The sequence below is a fragment of the Dama dama genome, chromosome 2 (assembly GCF_033118175.1).
Source record: "Dama dama isolate Ldn47 chromosome 2, ASM3311817v1, whole genome shotgun sequence".
NCBI classification, from domain to species: Eukaryota; Metazoa; Chordata; class Mammalia; order Artiodactyla; family Cervidae; genus Dama; species Dama dama.
The window spans coordinates 27,561,555-27,585,694 of NC_083682.1; the positions used below are offsets into that span (position 1 = coordinate 27,561,555).

Genomic DNA, 24,140 nt, shown 5'->3' on the forward strand with positions numbered 1-24,140 from the left:
AGGTATTTGTCCAACCAGCAAGGAGACTTTAAATAAATTACTTCTCTCATTGGGCCTCTATTTCCCTATGTATAAATATATAGTCAATAGACTCAGAGTTTGCAAACTGAGAGCTTGAATTCAATGAAAGAACATTTCCCATGCCCTGTCCAGTGTTGGCCTAACTGGTGTTTTTTAAAAGAAAAAAAATTAAACTAACTTTATAGGCAGACTTAACCAGAGTACCTTCTACTGAGTGAAAGAATGGTCTTCGCTGGGATTCCACCATGGCTGGAGCTGAGTAATAGCTACTCCCCACAGGCAGGGTGTATACTCGCTCCAGTTTACTGGGCTACATCGTTCACTTATTTTGTCTGTCTGGCTACTTAATCTTTGGAATGTTTGACCTTGAATACGGTAGCATATAAAAATTCCCTTCCTCTGTTCTCCTGGGAATCCATGATTTCTAAGCATGTGGATTTTAGACAAACTTAGCCGTTACCAATATTTCAATGGCTAACCCATACAACTGGAAAGAGCTATTGTTTATCTATAGGCACTGAAAAGGGACAGATGATGAGTGACCACAGGCAATGATGCTATCCTCTAATCCATTTCTGAGTGATATTCACCCATGTTATCTGCTCTATCAGTAGTCTGTCTTCTCTGGATTGCTATGTGGATTCTCAAGTTGAATGGTTGTTCAAAGAGAGATGACTCATTTCCTTTGTATCCACTTGTAGTTACTTGGTCCTGGCTCTGAACTTTCCAAATCATAGATTCTCAATCTGACTCACGGGGTCAGCTCTGGCTCTGGGTTCTTTATGAACAGCTTCAGTCTAGCAAAGACATTCTCCAACCAAATGCATCCAGGATACCATGGTGCTATAGTCAGACAAAGCAGCATAAGTGTTCTTTAGAAATCTTAAGCCCAGGTTCTTCTAGCCTTTAAGTATTGTGGTTGAATTTTCTCTTCTGAATTTCTTCTCCAACTCAGGAAGAGGAAAAAAATAAGATGCTTTTCTTTTTTCCCCTTTCAAAAACACCAATGACAAAACTTTGTGAATTTGACAAATAAAGGCTTTTATTCTTTTTTTCCAAAATAGCTTTTTCATTATGATGGTTGCCTGTCTGCAACAGCATAAAAGATTTTTTTTGGGGGGGTGTAATCAGATGGTGACAAATACAGTGAAATTTTCCAAAGGACTGAGTTACTTAAACTTTTCAATGTTTATTGGAGTCTGAAGCCTCTCATTTTATTTTGAAGTAAATTATCTTATTTATCATGACTACATAAATAACTCCTCTATGAATAATGCAATAATGAATAATGGAATACTTATGGAAAAACACACAGGTCTGTCCTGAAAGGAATATGTTTAACATCTTACAGGAATAAATTAAAAACCAACCAGTATTGTACTTTTTAAGCAAGAAAACGAAGCATTTTTCAGGAAGGTTTCACTACTGTCTTCATCAAGGATTCTTACGGCCATACTCAAAATTAGCTATAATGAATGGCATAAGGGAAAAATGTAAAACATAGCCTTTCCACTTTCCTGGTCATATCAGGAAGACCTGCATTTTGGTAAGAGTGACAGTGTGACCTATTGAAAGGTAGATTAGCCTACTGAAGTTTTTAAATCAGAAAAACAAATTAAAATCTTACCATACCATGCATTAACTAGATTGCTCTTTAGAAATTATTTGCTCTCTTCCTAAATTGGTTTTCTTATCTATAGAGACAAAAATATTCTATTGAATTAGTTGTTACTTGCAGCTGCAAGTAACAGAAAACTCAAGTAATTGTTACTTATTAATAAAATTCTGAATTAAATCTTATGATAGTTCCAGGATTGATTAAGAAGGCTTGTTTGCTGTGTCTGTGATTTTATTGGATTTTCTCCTTTGATACCAAGATGGGTGCACTTCCCATCACCCAAGTCCTCCATCTAGCTTGCCAAATGGAGTGAATATGCCAGGAATTCCGTCATTTCATTATGAAAGGCAACCCCATTCTCACTTACAGCCTCCGCAGACTTCTCCTTACTTCTTATTAGTCAGAACTTAGTCACATTCCCATATCTAGACAAGCCACTGGGAATGAGACAGGGTAGCGTTACGCTTGTAGACCTGTGATTCCCAAAGTACAGTCCTTAGCACAATTCTGGAGAGTTTGTTCAAATACAAATTGCTGGACTCTAAGCCCAGAATATCTGATTCAGTATAGTGGGGTTGTTGTAGTTTAGTGGCTAAGTCGTATCTGACTCTTTTGAGATCCTGTGTACTGTAGCTCGCCAGGCTCTTCTGTCCATGGAATTCTCCAGTCCATGGAACTGGTGTGGGTTGCCATTTCCTTCCCCAGGGGATCCTCTTGACCCAGGGTCAAACCCTCATCTTCTGCATTAGCAGGCAGAATTTTTACCACTGAGCCACCTAGGTGGGGCCTGATCATTTTCTTTTCTAATATGTTCCCTGCTGGTTAATACTTCTAGCCGAAGGATTATTCTTTGAAGACCTCTTATTCAGATCAAGAGTGACTCCACCCTTGGGACTGGGACTTGGGCTTCTTCTTTTCTGAGATTAAGATATTGCTCAGAGGGGCCTGGAGGGCTACAGTCCATAGGGTCAGACATGACTACATAGGGCTACAGTCCAAAGAGTCAGACATGACTAAGCAACTGGGCACCTACACACCTTTATGTAAACAACTCAAAGTTCTTCTACCAGAAGTGAATGAAAGGTGATGTCTCAGTCACAGTCTAGCAGGAAAACAAAAACCTCAGCAGGTAATTCAGTGGAGGTAGTTTAATAGAGTATATTCTTTGCAAAAGTGTTAGAAGAGCTTAATAAGCAATTGGGATAAGTTAGGAGTGACCTTGAGGTTAGCCTTATAGGGAGTCATCCCTACTGTTGGGGCTGGAAAAGTATAGCCATGATCAGAGATGCTTCCAAAGGTAGAGAGGATAAGAAATACCTGCTTCTCTCATCTTTCCTCACTCCTATGTCTCACCAATGCCTCTAATCAGTCACATCTAGCTGGAAGCTAGTTGGCAAAATGGTCTGAGGAACAGTACTCTCAGCAGTCAACAGAGGAAAGGTAAGTACTGAATTGACAGCAAGTAGATGAGTAACTGGCACAGGAAGCTGGGAGAGTGGGTGGTTGGGATTCAGATCCAAATACTTGCCTTGGATAAGATTGACAGAAGCATTCAGAAACATAGTCAGAGTAGTTAACAGCTTGTGGGTTACTAAACAAAATCTCAGTGAGTGATGATGATGATGATGGACAACAATGACAATGATAATGATGGAATGAAATGATTCCCAAAGAATTACCAGAACACATTATGTCCTTCTTACTAGCATGAAGTGTACTCCGCCATGTTGCCTAAATCCTCAGGGGAATCTTTTATGCTTAGTTCATAGAGTGACACTGATGTCTTTCTTTACCTTCTTGATAACAATAGATGCATATATCAGAAAGTTTGATCTGGTACCAAATGGAGAATAGATAATTGAAGATGCCCTTTAGACTGAGAAGCGCTCCTAAGGAAAAGTTATAGACTGTCCAAAGTCACCTGGATTCATGAGCCAGTAGGTTCATCTCAAATATGCTGCAGTTGTAACATACAACCTTGACTGATTTGGAACTCAATTCTCAGTTCCAGATATACCTCAGGTGAAGTTTGAGCTTATGTTTTGCTCCAGGATGAACTGGTGATCCAGACATTGCCTCCTTGACTGCTGAGGCCACTTCAGGACTCAGCAAATGATCAAACTGAGATCAATGAAGCTTGAATCCTAGATTTTTGACAATTCCATTGATCAAAGAATTGCTCTTTTTGATGGATTTAGAACAGCTGGAGAGGCTGTGGTTTAAAGTGAAGGTAGTATGGTGAAAAGCAGAGTGATGAGAGGTAGCCTAAATCCTGATGATACTGTTTGATTACCTGAATCCCATAGCTTTGAACCCCTGGAGTTTTCAATTATGTGAGATAGTATGTTTATTTGGAGCTGGAGGTTGTTAAGCAAGGTTGACATATAACCTGAAACTCAGGGCTCAAGCTTAAAAGGTGTTTCAGCATCAACGTACTATTCAAGCATGAGTATGCCATTCATTCCTGGGCCTCTCTCCACCTGTTCATTCCTTACCCTTCATGCTTACCTGCTTTCTGTTCTCCTAGGTCTTTATTTCCCAATTATTCCTCCAGCCTTTGCCCTTCACTCTTTCTTTGGTTTTGTTGAATAGAATCGTATTTTTGTTTCCTCTTGTTTTCAGTATCAAAAATTTGCACTTGGCTATTCTGCTTCAGGTTATGTTAAGAAATATTCCTTCTATTTTAATTGAGTCTTTGAGATGCTCTGAAGTTGTCACTGATCCTACCCACACACTCCAGCCCTGTGGGCAGGACCAGATATAGCATAAAAATCTATATGCTGGTCTTTTACTAGTTTCTTATAATGGAAAGTTAGATCTTTGGTTTTAAAGTTTTCTTTTTTTTAAAAAGCAAGAGCACTACAGCCATACTATTTTTCCCAGGCATTGTTGTAGCTGATTTTCCCCAGTTTTAAATGTGTTATATTTTTATTATTATTCAGTTTGCAATATTTCATATTTTCCTTGTAATTTTTTTTTAATTCATGAGCTTTTGGAAGTGGTGTAATTCCATAATACATTTAATTTTTCTAGATATCTTAGTGTTACTTGATTTCTAGTTTAATTCTGAGTGGTCAGAGAACATATTCAGTAAGATTTCAGTCTTCTGAACTTTTTAGAGATTGTTTAATGAACCACATTTGTTTTATCTTGGTGAACATTTCATATGCACTTGCATAAAAATATGTATGCTTCAGTTGGGTGTCATTTCAATAAGTGTCAATGAGACTTATTGAGGTCTTCCATATTCTTAGTTTTTTCTGTCTAGTGACTCTATCAGTTACTGAAATAGGGATGTTAAAATCTCTGGATTTGTTTGATATATTTTGAAGCTTTGCTATTAGAACTTTCAGTATTTAGAATTGCTATATTTTCCTGATGAGCGGACTCTTTCTGACTCTTTTAGGAGATGCCTTTTTTATCTTTGCTAATTTTTCTTATCTTGAAGCCTATTTTTTTTTTTTCTGATATAACTATTCTAAACTTTACCAATGTATGCATATATCAAAGTATCATGTTGTACTCTTTAAATATATTACAACTGTATTTGCTAATTATCCCTTAATTAAGCTGAAAAAAGTATAGCTATTCCAGCTTTCTTAACATTCATGTGTAGAAATTATATCTTTTCCTATTCTAAATTGCTTGTGCTTGTGTATTTATAGTGTGGCCCTCAAAGACAGCATATAATTCAGTCTTGCTTTTTTATCTGGTCTAATAACTTGTGCCTTTAGTTGCATGATTTTATATATATAAGTGTGTGTGTGTGTGTGTGTATTTGTCTGTGTGTGCATCTAAATCAAATATTTATTTGGTTGGATTTGGGTTTACCATTTTCAGTTTCTTTTCTATTTGTCTGATATTTTTGGTTTTCTAAAGTTTCTCTTTTATTGATTTCTTCTTTGGGGTTAATCAAATACTTTTATTTTATTAGGTTTTTTTTTCTTTTGTAGTTGTTATAGAGATTACAATATGCACCTTTACTTTTTCAGTCTACTTTGGTACTGTTTTACTAGATCAACATTGTTACATTTCTCACAGACTACTTCATAATAATATTGTAACACTTGAATATGGTTCTGTTTTACCACCCACCTCTCCTTTTGGCTGCTATGGTCATTTGTTAAACCTCCATTCTGAGTCCTACAGTGGTGATATAATTTTTGATTTAAAGTAAGTATTTTAAAGAAGAGAATAAGAAGAGATAATCCACGTAGTTTCTGTATTTTAAACCTGTATCTGTTATTGGTAATATGCTTCATTTCTTTCACTGGATCTGAGATACCACCTGTTTTCTTTCTCCTTCAGTCTTAACTTCCTTCAATGTTTCTTGTAGTGCCAGTCAGCTTGCTATGATTCAGTTTTGGTTTATCTGAAAATATCTCTATGTTGCTATCATTTTTGAAGAACGGTTTTTATTGCATCTCGACCTCTGGATGTGTAAACCATTTACACTCAGTATGATCACTGGCATGGCTAACGTGTGTCATCTTGCTGTTTGTTTTCTACTTGCCCCATGAGTTTTTTGTTCCCTGTCTACTTTTTTATGTTCATTTTTGCAAGAAGTGTTTTGTAAGATTGCATTTTATTTTGATTCCTTATTAGTTATAAATCTTCATTCTGTTGTTCTACCAGTTGTTTTTATGTTTATAGTATTCATCTTTGAATTAGCATAGGCTACCGTCAAGGGCTATCATACCACTTCACACGTAAGAACCTTAGAGTAAGACACTCATTTCTTCCCTATCGGTCTTTGTGCTATTGTTATACATTTTATTTCACAGTGTCTTAAACCTTCAAATACATTGCTTTTTAAATAAACAGTTAAAAATCATTTAAAAATATTTAAATAATAAGCAAATAATCTAAAAATTAAAAATTTTTACTAAAAATAATAATCTTGTGTTTACAATGCTGACACCATTTCCAGTATTCTTTTGTTCTTTTGTGGGACCCATATTTTCATCTGTTATCATTTTCCTTCTGCCTGAAGGACTGTCTTTAAAATTTCATGTAGTGCTAAAAGGCTAGTTGTGATTTCTTTCAGCTTTTATATATCTGAAAGGTCTTTATTTTACTTCATCTTTGAAATTTACTTTTGCTATGTATAGCATCCTACATTGACAGGTTTTTTATTTCTTTCTATGCTTTTAAAGCTGTTATTTCACTGTCTTTTCACTTGCATTGTATCACAAAAGATATCTGCTGACATTCTTATCTTTGTTCCTCTGCATGTAACACATCTTTTTTTTTAATCCTCTGACTGCTTTTCTTACTTTATCACTATTTGAAGGAAATTTGATTATGATGTGCCTTCCTGTTTTCTTTTTCATGTCTCATATCTAAGGCTCAGTGAGCTTCTTCTTTTACATATACTTTTCAGTGCCTTTGGAATAATTTTGGGTAAGATTCAAGTTTTTCTTCATGTCTTCCTGCTTCTTATTCAGGGACTCCAATTGCACATGTATTAGATGACTTGATTTTCTTGTATACTTTGATTCTCTTTCATTTTTACTTATACTTTTGATTCTTTCTATTTTTAGTCTTAAAAATCACTAATCTAGTACTTTGCAACATCTAATATGCCAGCAGCCTTATACAGTGTATTTGTCACCTCATACATTATAGTTTTTAATCTCTATTAGTTTGATTTGGACATACATAAACACACAGACACATTTATACATAGCATATATAATATTATAGTATATGTTCTAGCTATCTATAATATATAGTTAGTATATGTAAACTTTTTTCATGTTTCCCAGTTCAGTCACTCAGTCATGTCTAACTCTTTGTGACCACATGAACTGCAGCATGCCAGTTTTCCCTGTCCATCACCAACTCCCGGAGCCTGCTCAAATGCACATCCATTGAGTTGGTGATGCCATCCAACCATCTCATCCTCTATTGTCCCCTTCTCCTCCTGTCTTCAATCTTTCCCAGCATCAGGGTCTTTTCCAGTGAGACAGTTCTTCACATCAGGTGGCCAAAATATAGGAGTTTCAGCTTCAGCATCAGTCCTTCCAGTGAATATTCAGGACTGATTTCCTTTAGGATTGACTGATTTGATTTCCTTGCAGTCCAAGGGAAACTCAAGAATCTTCTCCAACACCACAGTTCAAAAGCATCAATTCTTTGGTGCTCAGCTTTCTTTATGGTCTAACTCTCATCCGTACATGGCTACTGGAAATACCATAGCTTTCACTATATGGACCCTTGTTAGCAAAGGTATCTGCTTTTTAATATGTTGTCTAAGTTGATCATCACTTTTCTTTCAAGGAGCAAGCATCTTTTAATTTCATGGCTGCAGTCACCTCATGCCGTGATTTTGGAGCCCACAAAAATAAAATCTCTGTTTCCATTGTTCCCCCATCTATTTGCCATGAAGTGATGGGGCTGGATGCCATGATCGGTTTTCTGAATGTTGAGTTTTAAGCCAACTTTTTCACTCTCCTCTTTCACTTTCATCAAGAGGCTCTTTTGTTCCTCTTCACTGTCTGCCATAAGCATGGAGTCATCTGCATGTGTGAGGTTATTGATAGTTCTCCCGACAATCTTGTTTCCAGCTTGTGCTTCATCCAGCCCTGCATTTCACATGATGTACTCTGCATATATGTTAAATAGTCAGGGTGACAATACACAGCTTTGATATATTCCTTTCCCAATTTGGAACTAGTCTGTTGTTCCATGTCATGTTCTAACTGTTGCTTCTTGACCTGCATCAGATTTCTCAGGAGGCAGATAAGGTGGTCTGGTATTCCCATCTCTAAGAATTTTCCACAGTTTGTTGTGATCCGCACAATCAAAGGCTTTGGTGTAATCCATGAACCAGAAGTAGATGTTTTTCTGGAATTCCCTTGCTTTTTCAATGATGTTGGCAATTTGATCTCTGATTCCTCTGCCTTTTCTAAATCCAGCTTGAACATCTGGAAGTTCTCAGTTCATGTACTGCTGAAGCCTAGCTTGCAGAATTTTGAGCAGTAGCTTGCTAGCATGTGAGATGAGTGGAATTGTGCGGTAGTTTGAACATTCTTTGGCATTGCCTTTCTTTGGGATTGGAATGAAAACTGACCTTTTCCAGTCCTTTTACAGTCCAGTTCATGTTTCTAGTTAACTCTTTACATGAATACATTTATAGTGACTGTTTTGATGTCCTATTTTATAACATCTCTGTCAGTTTTATTTTGATATCAAGTGATTTTCTTCCTCTTCAATTTTAGTTAGATTTTACTATTTTCAATCATCCTAATAATCTTGTTTGAATGTCAGTCAGTGCTGATTTTACCTTTTAGATACTGAATATTTTTGTATTCCTTGAAATATTTCTGACTTTTTTCTGGGACACAGTTAAGATACTTACACACAATTATACCATTTTGAGTCTTGCTGTTAAGATTTTTAGTGGAGGCCAATGCTGTATTTGATATGAGACTAATTATTCTACACTTCTGAGGCAAGACCTTTTAGTGTACTCCATCCAGTAATTCTTTGGGGCTTCCCAGCTGGCACTAGTAGTAAAAAAAAAAACCCACCTGCCAATGCAGGAGACATAAGAAACGTGAGTTCAATCCCTCAGTTGGGAAGATCCCGTGGAGGAGGACATGGCAACCCACTCCAATATTCTTGTCTGGAGAATCCCATGGACAGAGGAGCCTTACAGGCTACATTCCACCGGGTTTCAAAGAGTCAGACATGACTGGAGTAACTTAGCATCCAGCACTACCCATTGAATTATGAGAATTTTCAGCCTAGCTTGTGGAAGCAGGCGGTAGGCCCCTCCCAAGGTGACCATGAGGTGCTGTTGCCTCTAATCTATTCTTATTCTCTTTCTCCAGCCTTGAGTAGTTTCATGACACTCATTTGCTGAACAGTACTTTGCTAAATGCTTGAACGGGACACCCTGCAGGACTCCAGAGTCCTCTATGTACAGCTCTTGCCCTCCACTATTCTGCTCTGCAAGCTCTAGCTGTCTTGTTTTCTCCGTACCCTCACTCCACATCCTTAAACTAGGCAGTCCACTGGGCTCCTCTTGTGCCCCTCCCCCAACCTTGTACCAGGTCCAAACCTCTCTCAAGCTAGCAAATAGGGCAAGTGCAGGACTCTTCTCATGCCTTTTATGTCTTTTAGGGTTCATTTTTCCAAACTGCCTAATTTCCAATATCTTGAAACTATTTTTTCCTGTATATATATAGCTTGGTTTGTTCTGTTATTTTGGGTGAGAAGGTAAGTCCCAATGCTGTTATTCAATCTTTAGTAAAGGTAGAAGTCTATTTATTTTTCAACTCAATATCTTTTTATTCAGTCCTTGAACATGTTTTTTTTTCTTTAAAGTTCTGTCTGCTATATCCACTGTCTGGGTATAAGTGAGGTTAGTTTCTATTATCTGCTTTTTCTTTCACACTGTGACATTTTATTTCTTTAGATGTATAACATTTTTTATTGTATGTCAAATATTCAGTTCAGTTTAGTCACTCAGTCGTGTCCAACTCTTTGTGACCCCATGAATCACAGCACGCCAGGCCTCCCTGTCCATCACCAACTCCTGGAGTTTACTCAGACTCATCCCCATCAAGTCGGTGATGCCATCCAGCCATCTCATCCTCTGTTGTCCCCTTCTCCTCCTGCCCCCAATCCCTCCCAGCATCAGGGTCTTTTCCACTGAGACAACTCTTCACATGAGGTAGCCAAAGTACTGGAGTTTCAGCTTCAGCATCAGTCCTTCCAGTGAACATTCAGGACTGATCTCCTTTAGGATGGACTGGTTGGATCTCCTTGCGGTCCAAGGGACTCTCAAGAGTCTTCTCCAACACCACAGTTCAAAAGCATCAATATTTCGGCACTCAGCTTTCTTCACAGTCCAACTCTCACATCCACACATGACCACTGGAAAATCCATAGCCTTGACCAGACGGACCTTTGTTGGCAAAGTAATGTCTCTGCTTTTTCATATGCTATCTAGTTGTCAAATATTATGTTCATATTTACTAGAGGTAGACTTTTCCTTTGGAGTATGTATTTTCGTTACAGCAGGCAGTTAAATTGGCTAGACTCAAGCTCTAATTTCTGTCTCCTCTGTGCTAGCATTGACTGAAATCTGTACTCAATTCTTTTACCTGCACATTTGTTGCTAACAATAAGTTAGATCATCTTTAGGCCTGAAATGGTGCTAAGCCACAGGTGATGATAAAAGAGAAGTTCCTTCTTCCCCCAAAATATGCAGGAGGCTGTATGGTGTAAAGGATGTATTCTGGAGTCAAATAAACCTTGCTTTAAATCCCTCTCTGCTGCTCTCCAGGTGCTTTACTGGGAGCATATGATTTAAACATCTAAGCCCCCACTTTCTGTTTAAGGTGGTTCAAATTATGTCAGAGCCGTTCTGAGGATCAAATGAAGTAGGGGATATAAAGCACTTGTCAGAGGGCCTGACACATAGTAACTTATTAATGGGTAGAAGTTCAAACATTCTATTTGGTAATGAGAGAAACTATAGCAAGAAATACAGATTATTCTAAAATAGAATGGATATAAGTTAAATAAGATTGCAGAACCGTGTTAAAGAACACAGTAGGAATTCAGGTGATAGAAATGTTAAAACCTATAGGAATTTAGAGGAGAGAGAGAGGATTTTATTTTTTGTGTGGGATTAAAATTTGTGCTTGGATTTTAATTTAAAAACAAACAAAACAGTCACTTACAGAGTGGGAAACATGAAATGAAATTGCCCATAGAATACAGAATACCAAGGCAACCAGGCCAGAGTTATGCCAAGGTTTTATGCTGAAGAATTTTGAGAAATAAAAGAGAATTGGTTGGCAAAGTGAGGTCAGATTATTGACTCTTTGAATGCCTGATAGGAGGTTTTTATAATAGTGATAATTTTTAAATACTATGAAAGTCAAAGTGAAGTAGCTCAGTTGTGTCGAACTCTTTGCGACCCCCGTGGACCGTAGCCTACCAGGCTTCTCCGTCCATGGGATTCTCCAGGCAAGGATACTGGAGTGTGTTGCCATTTCCTTCTCCAGGGACCTTCCTGACCCAGGGATTGAACCTGGGTCTCCTGCATTGCAGGCAGACGCTTTACCATCTGCACCACTAGGGGAGCCCACTTTAAATACTATTGGAGCCAGATATATTAAAAACACAGAATCATAGAAATTTCAGACTGATAGTGAATATGATCTAGCTCATTTTTTTAAAATTAACAATGTGCATCTCAGTGAAACTTTAATAGATCTATACTATAGACATGCTGTTGTTGTTATACTATAGAAATGCATTACTGCTTAATGGCCACTCAAGGTGGGCCCATCTGGAGATTCACCTGGTCTGCCTAAGAAAGCCCCCAGGGAAACCTGAGCTCTGTTGAAGATTAGGTGAAAAACGTTGGTCTAGTTTAATCTTTGCTTATTATAAAAATAAAAGAATTAATGTATTGAGTTGGAAAACAACTTGCCCAAGCGGAATTAGCTGTAACATGCCAGAAAAGCTATTGTGATTTTAATGAAAAATTTTCTGAGCAATCAGTTTTGGGAACATCAGCCCTATAGTTCTGTGAATTGGAGAGGACAGTGATGGAAAACCCACCCAGGAGATACTGCACTCATTCGGGTCTGGGAAAATAAGGAATTGGAGCATGGTATGCACAACAAATGTGGAGAATGAATGCAGAGCAGATTTTTCAACCATGTAAAAGGAAGAATTTTCAGTGACTCTTCCTTCCCTTCCTCTGTCTTTGCTTCACCAGCGAATATTCCTTTCACGCCCACTGAATTCCAGGTCCTTCTCTGTCATGTCACCTCATGGGGCTTCCAATGTGGTTAGGAGAAGACAGACAGACATGAGATATGCATGTAAAGTATAAAGTATGTTTATATAGGTGTGCGTGTAAAGTACAAAGTATGTTAGGTGGCAGTAAGGACAAGGGAGAAAAACCTAGTGAGAGAGGATAGGGAATATGTAGGTATCGTTGTAATTTCAGGTGCCAGGGCCAGGCAAGGGCTTGCTGAGAATGTGGTTATTTTTTTGTACAGACTTGGAGATTGAGAGGTTAACCCATGGAAATATCTGAAGAGAACATTCTAGACGGAGGAACAGCATATGTGGATGACACATGCAGTGGCTGGAACATGACTGATGTGCCTGAGTGGTACCTGGGAAGTCATTATGGCTGTCTCGCCAGTATAAGCAAAGGGAACAGTGTTTGATGAATTCAAAGAGATAAGAGCAGGTCGATCAAGTGGGGTTTCATAAGCCTTTAGAAGAACTTTGACGTTTTATTCATTGATTGTCAGGAATGAGAGCTAGGATGGAGTATTGGGGAGGAAAATGAGATTGATACATAGAAAGATACATGGTGTATAACGTTTTGGGGAGAATAAGTTTGAAATGAAGAGACCTCTGAGATCAGCTAATTCATAGACAGCAGTAAATGTGTATATTAACTTTTGTTAGCAGTCACATTATAGAGCTGTGAATCAGAAACCCTCCAGATTAGAGAGGAAAGTTGAAATGGGGTAAATTGATTCTTTCTGGATGAATTTAGGAATGATTTGTGCAGAGAATAATCAAATAAAAAGAAAAACTTTGGAGGTAAAATAGGAGGGTACAACCAGGAAGAGACTGATTTTCTTGTGCCAACTCAGTAAAAAAGAGATTTACAAAAGGTGGAGAAGAATCATATCACCAGTGCCATTGATGCTATCATTAATAGCAGACACTTTTCAATTTAATGTACCAAAACTACTGCTAATCAGGACTTACAAAGAAGAGACAGTAATAATGATGTCACCATATATTCAGTGTAGCAGTTAATTGACTTCCGGAGGTTGTTCTTGCCTTATTGAAGCTTCGTTTGTGAGGCAGACAAAACATTTATTTTTGCTATTGCAAGTTGACTAATGAAGAAACTGGGGTACAGAGAGATTGCTTAAACTCGATAGCACCATTCAGCTGGTTAGCAGCAGATGAAGAAATAAGCCCAAAGCCCAGATCTGCCATCTTATCGGGAGTTAAAGCTGGAAGAGGACCAAAGTGTGCGACGGCACAGGCCTTGCCTTGTACATGAAAGCAATAGAATCCTGAGACTTGGACTGTCTTGGCCTGGACACATAGCTCCTCTGTGACCAAGTGGGGATTAGAAAGTAGAGAATGTTAATGAGTGCAAACATAATGAGTGCCTGCCTAGCTTGGTAGAGTAGCTTTCCATTGATCTCATTCAATCCTTAAAACAACAATGTGAGCTAAGTAATACCCTCTCCTTTAGAGCTAAGGAAACTGAAAGCTGAAAAAAAGATAAATAACCTGCTCAGAGTTTTCTACTGAGGAAGTCACAGAGCCAGGATTCCAACTCAGGTTATCTGACTACAAAGCTTTGTCCCATTTGCACATTATCTTGATTCTTGGTTTTCAACACAAAACCACTTTTTTTTTTAACCTGCCTGTATAATCTTCACTGGTGCTGAAGTTTTTTGTCTTGCTTGCTTATTTTCACTTTTAGAAACTGTGTGTACATGATTCTGACCTGAGCACAGTCTTTCCCCTTAATATGTAAAGAGGTCTATGAAAACAGGAAAAGCTGGCTGTAGCAATAAAGAGCTCCAACCTGTGAATTGGCTCAATAAGACAGAAACACATCTCTGCTCACATGAAGAGTCCCTCACACTTTCAGGTCTCTGTAAGGACTCTGCTCTGCCCAGTCATGCAGGGAACCAGGCAGACCAAGGCTCTGCCGTTTTCAACATGTGGCTTCCAAGTTTCCCAGTACATCAGCCTCCAGGGAGAAGGTGCAGATAGCATGGAGGTTCATAGGAGACATGTTGGGGGCCATACTGGAATTACATTATTTCTAACTTCAGAGCTGGAGCTTAGTCATATGGCATCACCCATCTGAAAAGGAGTGCTTGGAATACACACTCGGGAGCCGAAGAAGGAGAAAATATGGACGAGCTAACCTGTTCCTACTGTAGAGCCTCTTTTTATTTTTAACTTTTTATTAAAGTATGGTTGGTTTATAATGTTGTGTTAGTTTTTGGTGTACTGAAAAGTGATTCAGTGTGTATACATACATACAGGCACACACACACACACACATGCATACACACATGTGTGTATGTGTATTTCAGATGCTTTTCCATTACAATATTACAAGATTATAATATTCCATTATCAATATTATAAGATATTGAATACAATCCCCTGTGCTGTACAATAGGTCTTATATGTATGTTTTGTATATAGTTGTATGTATCTGTTAATCCTGAGCTAATTTCTCCCTCACCCCCGCTTCCTCTTTGGTAATCATGTTTGTTTTCTGTGTCTGTGAGTCTGTTTCTATTTTGTAAATAAGCTCATTTGTATAAATTTTTTTAGATTCCATATGTAAGTGATATCATGTATTTGTCTTTTTCTGACTCTCTTCACTTAGTATGATTTTCTCTAGGTTCATCTCTGTTGCTCTAAATGACGTTATCTCATTCTTTTTTTATGGCTGAGTAGACTTTCATTGTACATATATACCACATCTTTATCCATTTATCCATGTTAATAGATACTTAGTTTGTTTCCATGTCTTGGCTATTTATAGCACTTACAAATAGTGCTTCCATGAACATTGGGGTGCTTGTATCTTTTTAATTAGGGCTTTTTCCAGATATATGCCCAGAGGTGGGCTTGCTGGATATTATGACAGCTCTGTTTTGAGTCTTATAAGGAATCTCCAGACTGTTCTCCACAGTGGCTGTACCAATTTACATTCCCACCGAGAGTGCGGGAGGGTCCCCTTTTCTCCACACTCTTTTCAGCATTTAATATTTGACTTCTTAAGGATAGCCTTTCTGACTGGTGTGAGCTAATACTTCCATGTAGTTTTGAGCCTCGCTTTTTTATTTGTCTTTTTAGTTTCCCTCATGTATTCTGAGATATGCTATGCTCAGTAAAATCCTGGAATTCAGCAAATATTCAATAATAATCAGGTTTGCATTCACTATATTTGAGCACTTTATGGTATAACTTCCACTTCCTTAAACTCATGTAATTTGGAAAGAATCCAGTTTTATGGGATGCATAGTATAGATTTGGGCTTCCCAGGTGGCACTACTGCTAAAGTACCCACCTGCAAAATGCCAGAGATGTAAGAGACACGGGTTCAATCCCTGGGTTGGGAAGATCCCCTGAGGAGGGCATGGCAGCCCACTACAGTGTTCGTGCGTGGAAAATCCCATGGATAGAGGAGGCTGGCAGGCTATAGTCCGCGAGAATACAGAGTCAGACATAACTGAAGCAACTTAGCATGCATGCACATACCCATATTACAGAGTCACAGATTCTATTCCTGAATGTTTTGCAATATTTCAACTGTCTCAGAATACAAATGAACACTTTTAAAGATCCAGAAATCATCTCTCAGGCCTAACCAATTACCTGATTAAAAGTTAGGATTAACTATTTTCTGTTTTCTATTTTTAAGCAGAAATATAGATGTCAACATTAGTAACCTATTCAACAGGAGACACAGTAGATTCTGCTTAAGGGTCTTGTTTGTTCATTTCTATGAAGTTTAATTTTGTTATCCCTGATCTACAGGTGAGAAAGCAAAGATTTGGGAAAAAATCTAAACAATACATTAGTGTGTTGGTGAACAGGAGTTTGAAGCCATATTTGTGTCCAAAGCCAATGTTCTCAACCATGGTTATATGTTTACATTCTAGTTGTCCTGATAGACTCTACATGTCTGGTGTGAAGAGGTTTTATCTTTTCATCTCTTTATCATAGGGTGGAATACAGCTTCATACAAGTATGCTCAATAAACTTCTGTTGAATAAGCAAAAGCATCCAGTTTTCCCTTATGACTCAACAGACAAACCTGGAGAAAAGTTGTAATCCAGCTGCAGCTTGAACCACTCTTTCACTGTGAACTTCAGCTAATTCATATGAAATCCAAGGGAGAGGAGATCAGCTGAGGGAAGAGATTGAGCCAACTGAAGAAACTAGAATTTTGCAAAAGTGCAAGGAGGTGTTTGTCAGTGACTTTTGATAGCAAATTCACTGTACATTCAAAATAGGATTAAATGTGTTGCTTAGGATACATCCTATGAAAATACCTTGGGGAGCCATCATGGTAAATTAAAAACTCAAGGCACAAATAAGACTCTTGTTTGAAGACAACTTTACATGTATCTTTTGTTGCTTGTTGTGCTGCCTTCAAAATCTCTGAAAATTAAGACTCAGAAGCAAAGTCTTAACCAAACCAAACCAAACCAACCAACCAACCAAAAAGAAACTACATGTTGTCTTTTAGAGGTAAATAATATATAAAGATTAAACTAGCCCCATAATATTTAGTTTTGCAAATTGACTTTGTATCTCTATGATTTGCAAACAGCAGGATCTCTTGTGGTTCTTTGAATCTCTTTCATCCATTCATTCATTCCTACAAACTTGTATTGGTCACTTGCAAACTACATGACAGTCCCTTATAATCACATGAAATGTCACTAAAGATGTCTCAATTCTTAGAAACTCTGCATTTCAGCGATGTACACAAAAGGGGAGATACTGCTATACTTAAATAGATGTGAATCACTAGGGGAGATAGGCGCTGTATGTCTGGAGGAGTTGGAGAAGGTGGTGTCAGCTTGGGTTTGGAGGATGTGCATATATTATATACTGCTTTTTACTGATCAAGTTCCTGGATTTCATGGATCATGTTGTCTTCATTTTTGCATCTGCTACAACACAAATATCATCCTTGACTCATATTTTCATCTCATTGGATATTTAGAGAATTGAATAAATGTATTGTCTTTGTATAAATCATTCTTTCTCCATTTGTCAATGACATGATGTGATAGAAGAGTGACAGATATGGATTCTAGCTCATTCTGAACTTGGTCTCACCAGTTGTCAATTGTGTGACCTTGGCTCTCCTGTGAATTATCATGTTGTTGTTCAGTCACTAAGTTGTGTCCAACTCTTTGAGACCCCATGGACTGCAGAACTCCAGGCTTCCCTGTCTATCACTGTCTCCTGGAGTTTGCTCAGACTCATGTCCATTGATTCGGTGATGCCATCCAACCATCTCATTCTTTTGCCCTCTTCTCCTCCTGCCCTCAATCTTTTCCAGCATCAAGGTCTTTTCCAGTGAGTTGGCTTTTCACATCAGGTGGCCAAAGTATTAGAGCCTCAGCTTCAGCATCAATCCTTTCAATGAATATTCAGGGTTGATTTCCTTTAGGATTGACTGGTTTGATCTCTTTGCTGTCCAAGAGACTCTGAAGAGTCTTCTCTAGCACCACAATTCAAAAGCATGAGTTCTTCAGCACTCAGCCTTCCTTATGGTCCAACTCTCACATCAGTACATGACTACTGGAAAAACTTTATCTTTGACTATGTATTGGATCTTTGTCAGCAAAGTGATGTCTCTGCTTTTTAATACACTGTCTAGGTTTGTCATAGCTTTTCTTCCAAGGAGCAAGCATCTTTTAATTTCATGGCTGCAGTCACCATCTGCAATGATTTTGGAGCCCAAGAAAATAAAATCTGCCACTGTTTCTGTTCTTTCCCAACCTATTTGCCATGAGTTATTATGTAGCAGACACTGAATACAGAAATGAATACTATAGGTTCCATGCTCAAGAATCCTCCAGTGTCTCTCCACCATTTTCAGGTCTGTGCTGGATTAAATTGAGATTTAAACAAAGCCCTAGGATTTGTTATAGGAAGGAAAAATGAATGTTTTGTTTGTCTGTTTCCTTTGGGATGGCTGACACTGGCTGATGCAGCCAGGCACACTAATTTATCAGAATTCCTTAAGACAGGGAGCCGGATTCCATAGTGAACTCACAGAGACCCCATTCCCAGAGCATCTGTCTTGTTTGTTTGCCTGTAGCAAGTGCTGACTGGTAGAAACAAATCTCTTGGGACAAAGGCAGCCCAAGCCATTTACCATTTTTAAGTCCCCGCAGTATCACCAAAAAGCTTCCAAGTATTTTCTGTATTTGGGTTTGTGGTGGTTGCTTTTAATACTACTGTGACTACATAAAAGAAATAGTTTTGTGAACACGATGAAAATACAAGGACCTCTCAAGTGCAGCCTGGTATCAAATAAAATGAAACTGTTAGCTTCAGTCATAGACCTGACCCACAGAATAGAAAGGTACAGCCTGTTTCTAGGTGCTGGTCTGTCATGAGCCTTGATTATTCCTAGTGAGTCCCCAGAAACTGCTGTGGTCACTGCAGCTCCCAGGCAAGGGACGCCTCGACTACTTTCCTAGTTTTCACTATCAGCCAGGGATTCCCTAGTGTCTGTAAAGTAACCGTAGATGTATAAATTGTCTTCACTCCTTGTAAGAGTTCTCTATGCTACACAGATAGCTTCTACCCTGCTGGAAGCTTCTGCTAGCCTCTCTTACTTCAGTTTGGAAATAAAAACATCTGTGAATTGAAAAAAAAAAATTTGCACATCTTTCACTACTCCTGCTCCTCCTAGAAACTGCTTATTAATTGAGGGCAGGGGAATTATTTGTAAGATGTTCAGACAATTTAACCTCCACACTGGGTTGGTTTTGAGAGTGAATGGGGCAGCAGATGACCCTGAGACCAACCAGAACATATGATGGTTTTGGTTATTCGGGAAGCTTTTGTTTTTGTATTTCCTGGTTTCTTGACACATTAACTGTGGTTGTTACCTAAATATTGTCCTTAGTCTAGAAGCGGCAGGGTCTGTGGGGATCATGACTGCCTTTCTGGAAGCTTTGGAAATAAATGCCTGAGGCAGAATGTGTTGCTGCTTTGTTACAGAGACTTATCTTTCAGCCTCACATAGAGGTGGTATCTCTGAAAATCAGTCTTAGAGTTATGTCTGTTCCTTTTGGCGACCTGGATTTACAAGTAGTCAAACTGACTTCTTAACTTAGGGCCAGTCCTTCCCCTCTGTGAGACATAGCCTCAGGTCCCTTCTCTGTTAAAACTTTGGAACATTTTAATGATCCAAGGTGTGTCCCACTGAACCACACAGCTATACAATTTCAGAAATGAGAACATAGCTGTTGAAAATCTATTTGTCAGAGATGTATACTAAATGCACACACAACCTAAGTGCAATGGCTGAAGGTGCTCAGAAGTACTTGATCCTGATGGCTGATTGCATAGAAACCTAAGGGATGCGTTAGGCCAAAGGACCGCATGAAGTGAATGACCCAGCCATGAAGGAACAAGACAGCAGTTGGCAGGAAAAGACCAAGATGGAGTTGTCTGGAACAGAGAACTGCATTGTTCCTCTTTGTACTTGACTCGACTGCCATGAGATAAACATGGCGGCTTTCAGACTCCGTTCACAGCCTTGTGCACAACTCAGGACTCTTCAGGGACGTAGGTCCACAGGTCACTGATTGCCTCTGAACTGATGCCAATGGCAGGGCATGCGAAACAGGACTCCGAAGTGCACTGTATCCCTCATGTGTTATGTGCACGTGTGCTAAGTTGCTTCAGACTCTTTGTGACCCTATGGACTATAGCCCTCCAGGCTTCTCTGTCCATGGGGCTTCTCCAGGTGAGAAAGCTGGAATGGGTTGCCACGCCCTCCTCCAGTGAATCTTACCCACCAAGGGATTGAACCCGTGGCTACTGCATTACAGGTGGATTCTTTACTGCTGGGCCATCGGAGGAGTCATTTCAGTCACTCAGTCATGTCTGACTCTTTGTGATCCATGGAATGCTGCACACCAGGCCTCCCTGTCCATCACCAACACCCGGAGCTTGCTCAAACGCATGTCCATCGAGTCGGTGATGCCATCCAACCATCTCATCCTCTGTCATCCACTTCTCCTCCTGCCTTTAATCTTTCTCAGGATAAAGGTCTTTTCCAATGAGTCAGTTCTTCACATCAGGTGACCAAAGTATTGGAGTTTCAACTTCAGCATCAGTACTTCCAATGAATATTCAGGACTGATTTCCTTTAGAATTGACTGGTTTCGTCTTCTTGCAGTCACAGGGACTCTCAAGAATCTTCTCCAACACCACAGTTCAAAAGCATCAATTCTTCGGTGCTCAGCTTTCTTTATGGTCCAGCTCTCACATCCATACATGACTACTGGAAATACTATAGCTTTGACTAGACGGACTTTTGTTGGCAAAGTAATGTCTTTGCTTTTGAATATGCTGTCTATGTTGGTCATAGCTTTTCTTCCAAGGAGCAAGCATCTTTTAATTTCATAGCTGCAGTCACCATCTGCAGTGATTTTGGAGCCCAAAGAAATAAAGTCTGACACTGTTTGCATTATTTCCCCATTTGTCATGAAGTGATGGAAACGGATGCCATGATCTTGGTTTTCTGAATGTTGAACTTTAAGCCAACTTTTTCAGTATCCTTTCACTTTCATCAAGAGGCTGTTTAGTTCTTCTTTGCTTTCTGCCATAAGGGTGTTGTCATCTACATATCTGAGGTTATTGTTATTTCTCCCGGCAATCTTGATTCCAGCTTGTGCTTCCTCCAGCCCACTGTTTCTTATGATGTACTCTGCATATAAGTTAAATAAGCAGAGTGACAATATAAAGCCTTGACTTAATCCTTTTCCTCTTTGGAACCAGTCTGTTGTTCCATGGCCAGTTCTAACTGTTGCTCCCTGACCTGCATACAGATTTCTCAAGAGGTAGGTTAGGGAGTCCGGTATTCCCAACTCTAAGAACTTTTCACAGTTTATTGTGATCCACACATTCAAAGGCTTTGGCATAGTCAATAAAGCAGAAGTAAGTGTTTTTCTGGAAATCTCTTGCTTTTTTGATGATCCAGTGGATGTTGACAACTTGATCTCTGGTTCCTCTGCCTTTTCTAAATCCTGCTTGAACATCTGGAAGTTCACAGTTCATGTACTGTTGAAGCCTGACTAGGAGGATTTTGAGCACCAATTTGCTAGCATGTGAGATGAGTGCAATTGTTCCGTAGCTTGAACATTCTTTGGCATTGCCTTTCTTTGGGATTGGAATGAAACCTGACCTTTTCCAGTCATATGGACACCTCTGAGTTTTCCAAATTTGCTGGTATATTGAGTGCAGCACTTTCACAGCATCATCTTTCAGGATTTCAAATAGCTCAACTGGAATTCCATCACCTCCACTAGATTTGTTTGTAGTGATGTTTCCTAAGGCCCACTTGTCTTCACATTCCAGGATGTCTGGCTCTAGGTGTGTGATGACACCATTGCAGTTATCTGGGTCATAAAGATCTTTTTTGTACAGTTCTGTGTATTCTTGCCACCTCTTCTTAATATATTCTGCTTCTGTTAGGTCCTTAGGATTTCTGTCCTTTATTGTGCCCATCTTTGCATGACATGTTCCCTTGGTATCTCTAATTTTCTTGAAGAGGTCTCTAGTCGTTCCCTTTCTATTGTTTTCCTCTATTTCTTTGCACTGATCACTGAGGAAGGCTTTCTTATCTCTCCTTGCTATTCTTTGGAACTCTGCATTTAGATGCTTATATATTTCCTTTTCTCCTTTGTCTTTCACTTCTCTTTTCTCAGTTATTTGTAAGGCCTCCTCAGACAACCATTTTGCCTTTTTGCATTTCTTTTTCTTGGAGATGATCTTGATCACTGCCTCCTGTACAATGCCATGAACCTCCATCCATAGTTTCTCAGGCACTGTGTCTATCAGGTCTCATCCCTTGAATCTATCTGTTACTTCCACTGTATAATTGTAATGGATTTGATTTAGGTCATATCTGAATGGTCTAGTAATTTTCCCTACTTTCTTCAATTTAAGTCTGAATTTGGCAATAAGGAGTTCATGACCTGAGCCACAGTCAGCTCCCCGTTTTGTTTTTGCTGACTATATAGAGCTTCTCCATCTTTGGCTGCAAAGAATATAATCAATCTGATTTCAGTAGTTACCATCTGGTGATGTCCATCTGTAGGGTTGTCTCTTGTTTTTGTGGGAAGAGGGTGTTTGCTATGACCAGTGCGTTCCCTTGGCAAAACTCTGTTAGCCTTTGCCCTGCTTCAGTTTGCACTCCGAGGCCAAACTTGCCTGTTACTCCAGGTATCTCTTGACTTTCTACTTTTGCGTTCCAGTCCCCTATAATGGAAAGGTCGTCTTTTTTGGGTGTTAGTTCTAGAAAGTCTTGTAGGTCTTCATAGAACCATTCAACTTCAGCTTCTTCAGCATTATTGATTGTGGGTATAGGTTTCGATTACTATGATATTGAATGGTTTGCCTTGGAATCAAACAGAGATCACTCTGTCATTTTTGAGATTACAGCCAAGTACTGCATTTTAGATTCTTTTGTTGACTATGAGGGTGGCTTCACTTCTTCTAAGGGATTCTTGCCCACAGTCGTAGATATAATGGTCATCTGAATTAAAGTCACTCATTCCAATGCATTTTCGCTTACCGATTCCTAAAATGTCTATGTTTACTCTTGCCGTCTCCTGTTTGACCACTTCCAATTTACCTTGATTCATGGACCAAACATTCCAATTTCCTTTTCAATACTCTTCTTTCCAGCATCGGACTTTACTTCCGTCACCAGTCACATCACAACTGGGTGCTGTTTTCGCTTTGGCTCTGTCTCTTCATTCTTTTTGGAGTTATTTCTTCACTCTTCTCCAGTAGCATTTTGGGCACCTACCGACCTGGGAAGTTCATCTTTCTGTCCTATCTTTTTGCCTTTTCATACTGTTCATGGGATTCTCAGGGCAAGAATACTGAAGTGGTTTGCCATTCCCTTCTCCCATGGACCACATTTTGTCAGAACTCTCCACCATGACCCGTCCGTCTTGAGTCGCCCTACACAGCATGGCTCATACTTTCATTGGGTCAGACAAGGCTGTGGCCTGTGTGAATAGTTGGATTGGTTTTCTGTGACTATCGTTTTCATTCTATCATGTGGTTTTCATGTGCTATATATTGGTATTAATTTAATTTCTTTTTACATAAGACTGCTGTAGTATAGGTATTTCCAGGAGAAATAGGGGAAGATTCCCAGCCAGCAATTGCTATATTCCAAGAAATAATTACCTGAAGAGGCTACGTAAGATGAGCTGAGCATACCATGACAATCAACAGCTCATCTTTCTGCAGGGGTATCACTTTCCTTCAGCTCAGAGGCAAGTCTTCAGGCTAGAGAATCTGAGTGATACATTCATTTGCTGATTGTATGAAGCCAGATTCTAGAGAAAATAGAGCCTAGAACACTTCCTTTAATGAGGAATGAGTGAAGAACGAGTAGCTCTGATTGACTATCATAAATCAAGCCATTAAGTGTATCGGCAGTTGTAGAGAGAGATAGAACAGTGTTTCCCAAATTGTGCTCCCCCAAACCTTAGTTTCATAAGCTACAATCCAAAGAAAGAGCACTCTTCAGCCGAATAAATATGGGAAACAGTGTATATTATGATTCTCCTCTCCAAGTTACAGAGCATATAAATATGTTAAATCTCTAAGACTGAAATCTAAAAATTAGTAGCTTAACACTGTTTAAGATAGAGGTCTCTGGACTTATTTGTTC

General features: G+C 39.0%; 1 protein-coding gene across 2 annotated transcripts in view; it reads left to right on the forward strand.

Moving 5' to 3' along the window:
• Nucleotides 1-24,140, forward strand: part of NELL1 (neural EGFL like 1) — a 1,025,511-nt gene that overhangs the window by 933,675 nt on the left and 67,696 nt on the right. The window lies entirely within an intron of this gene.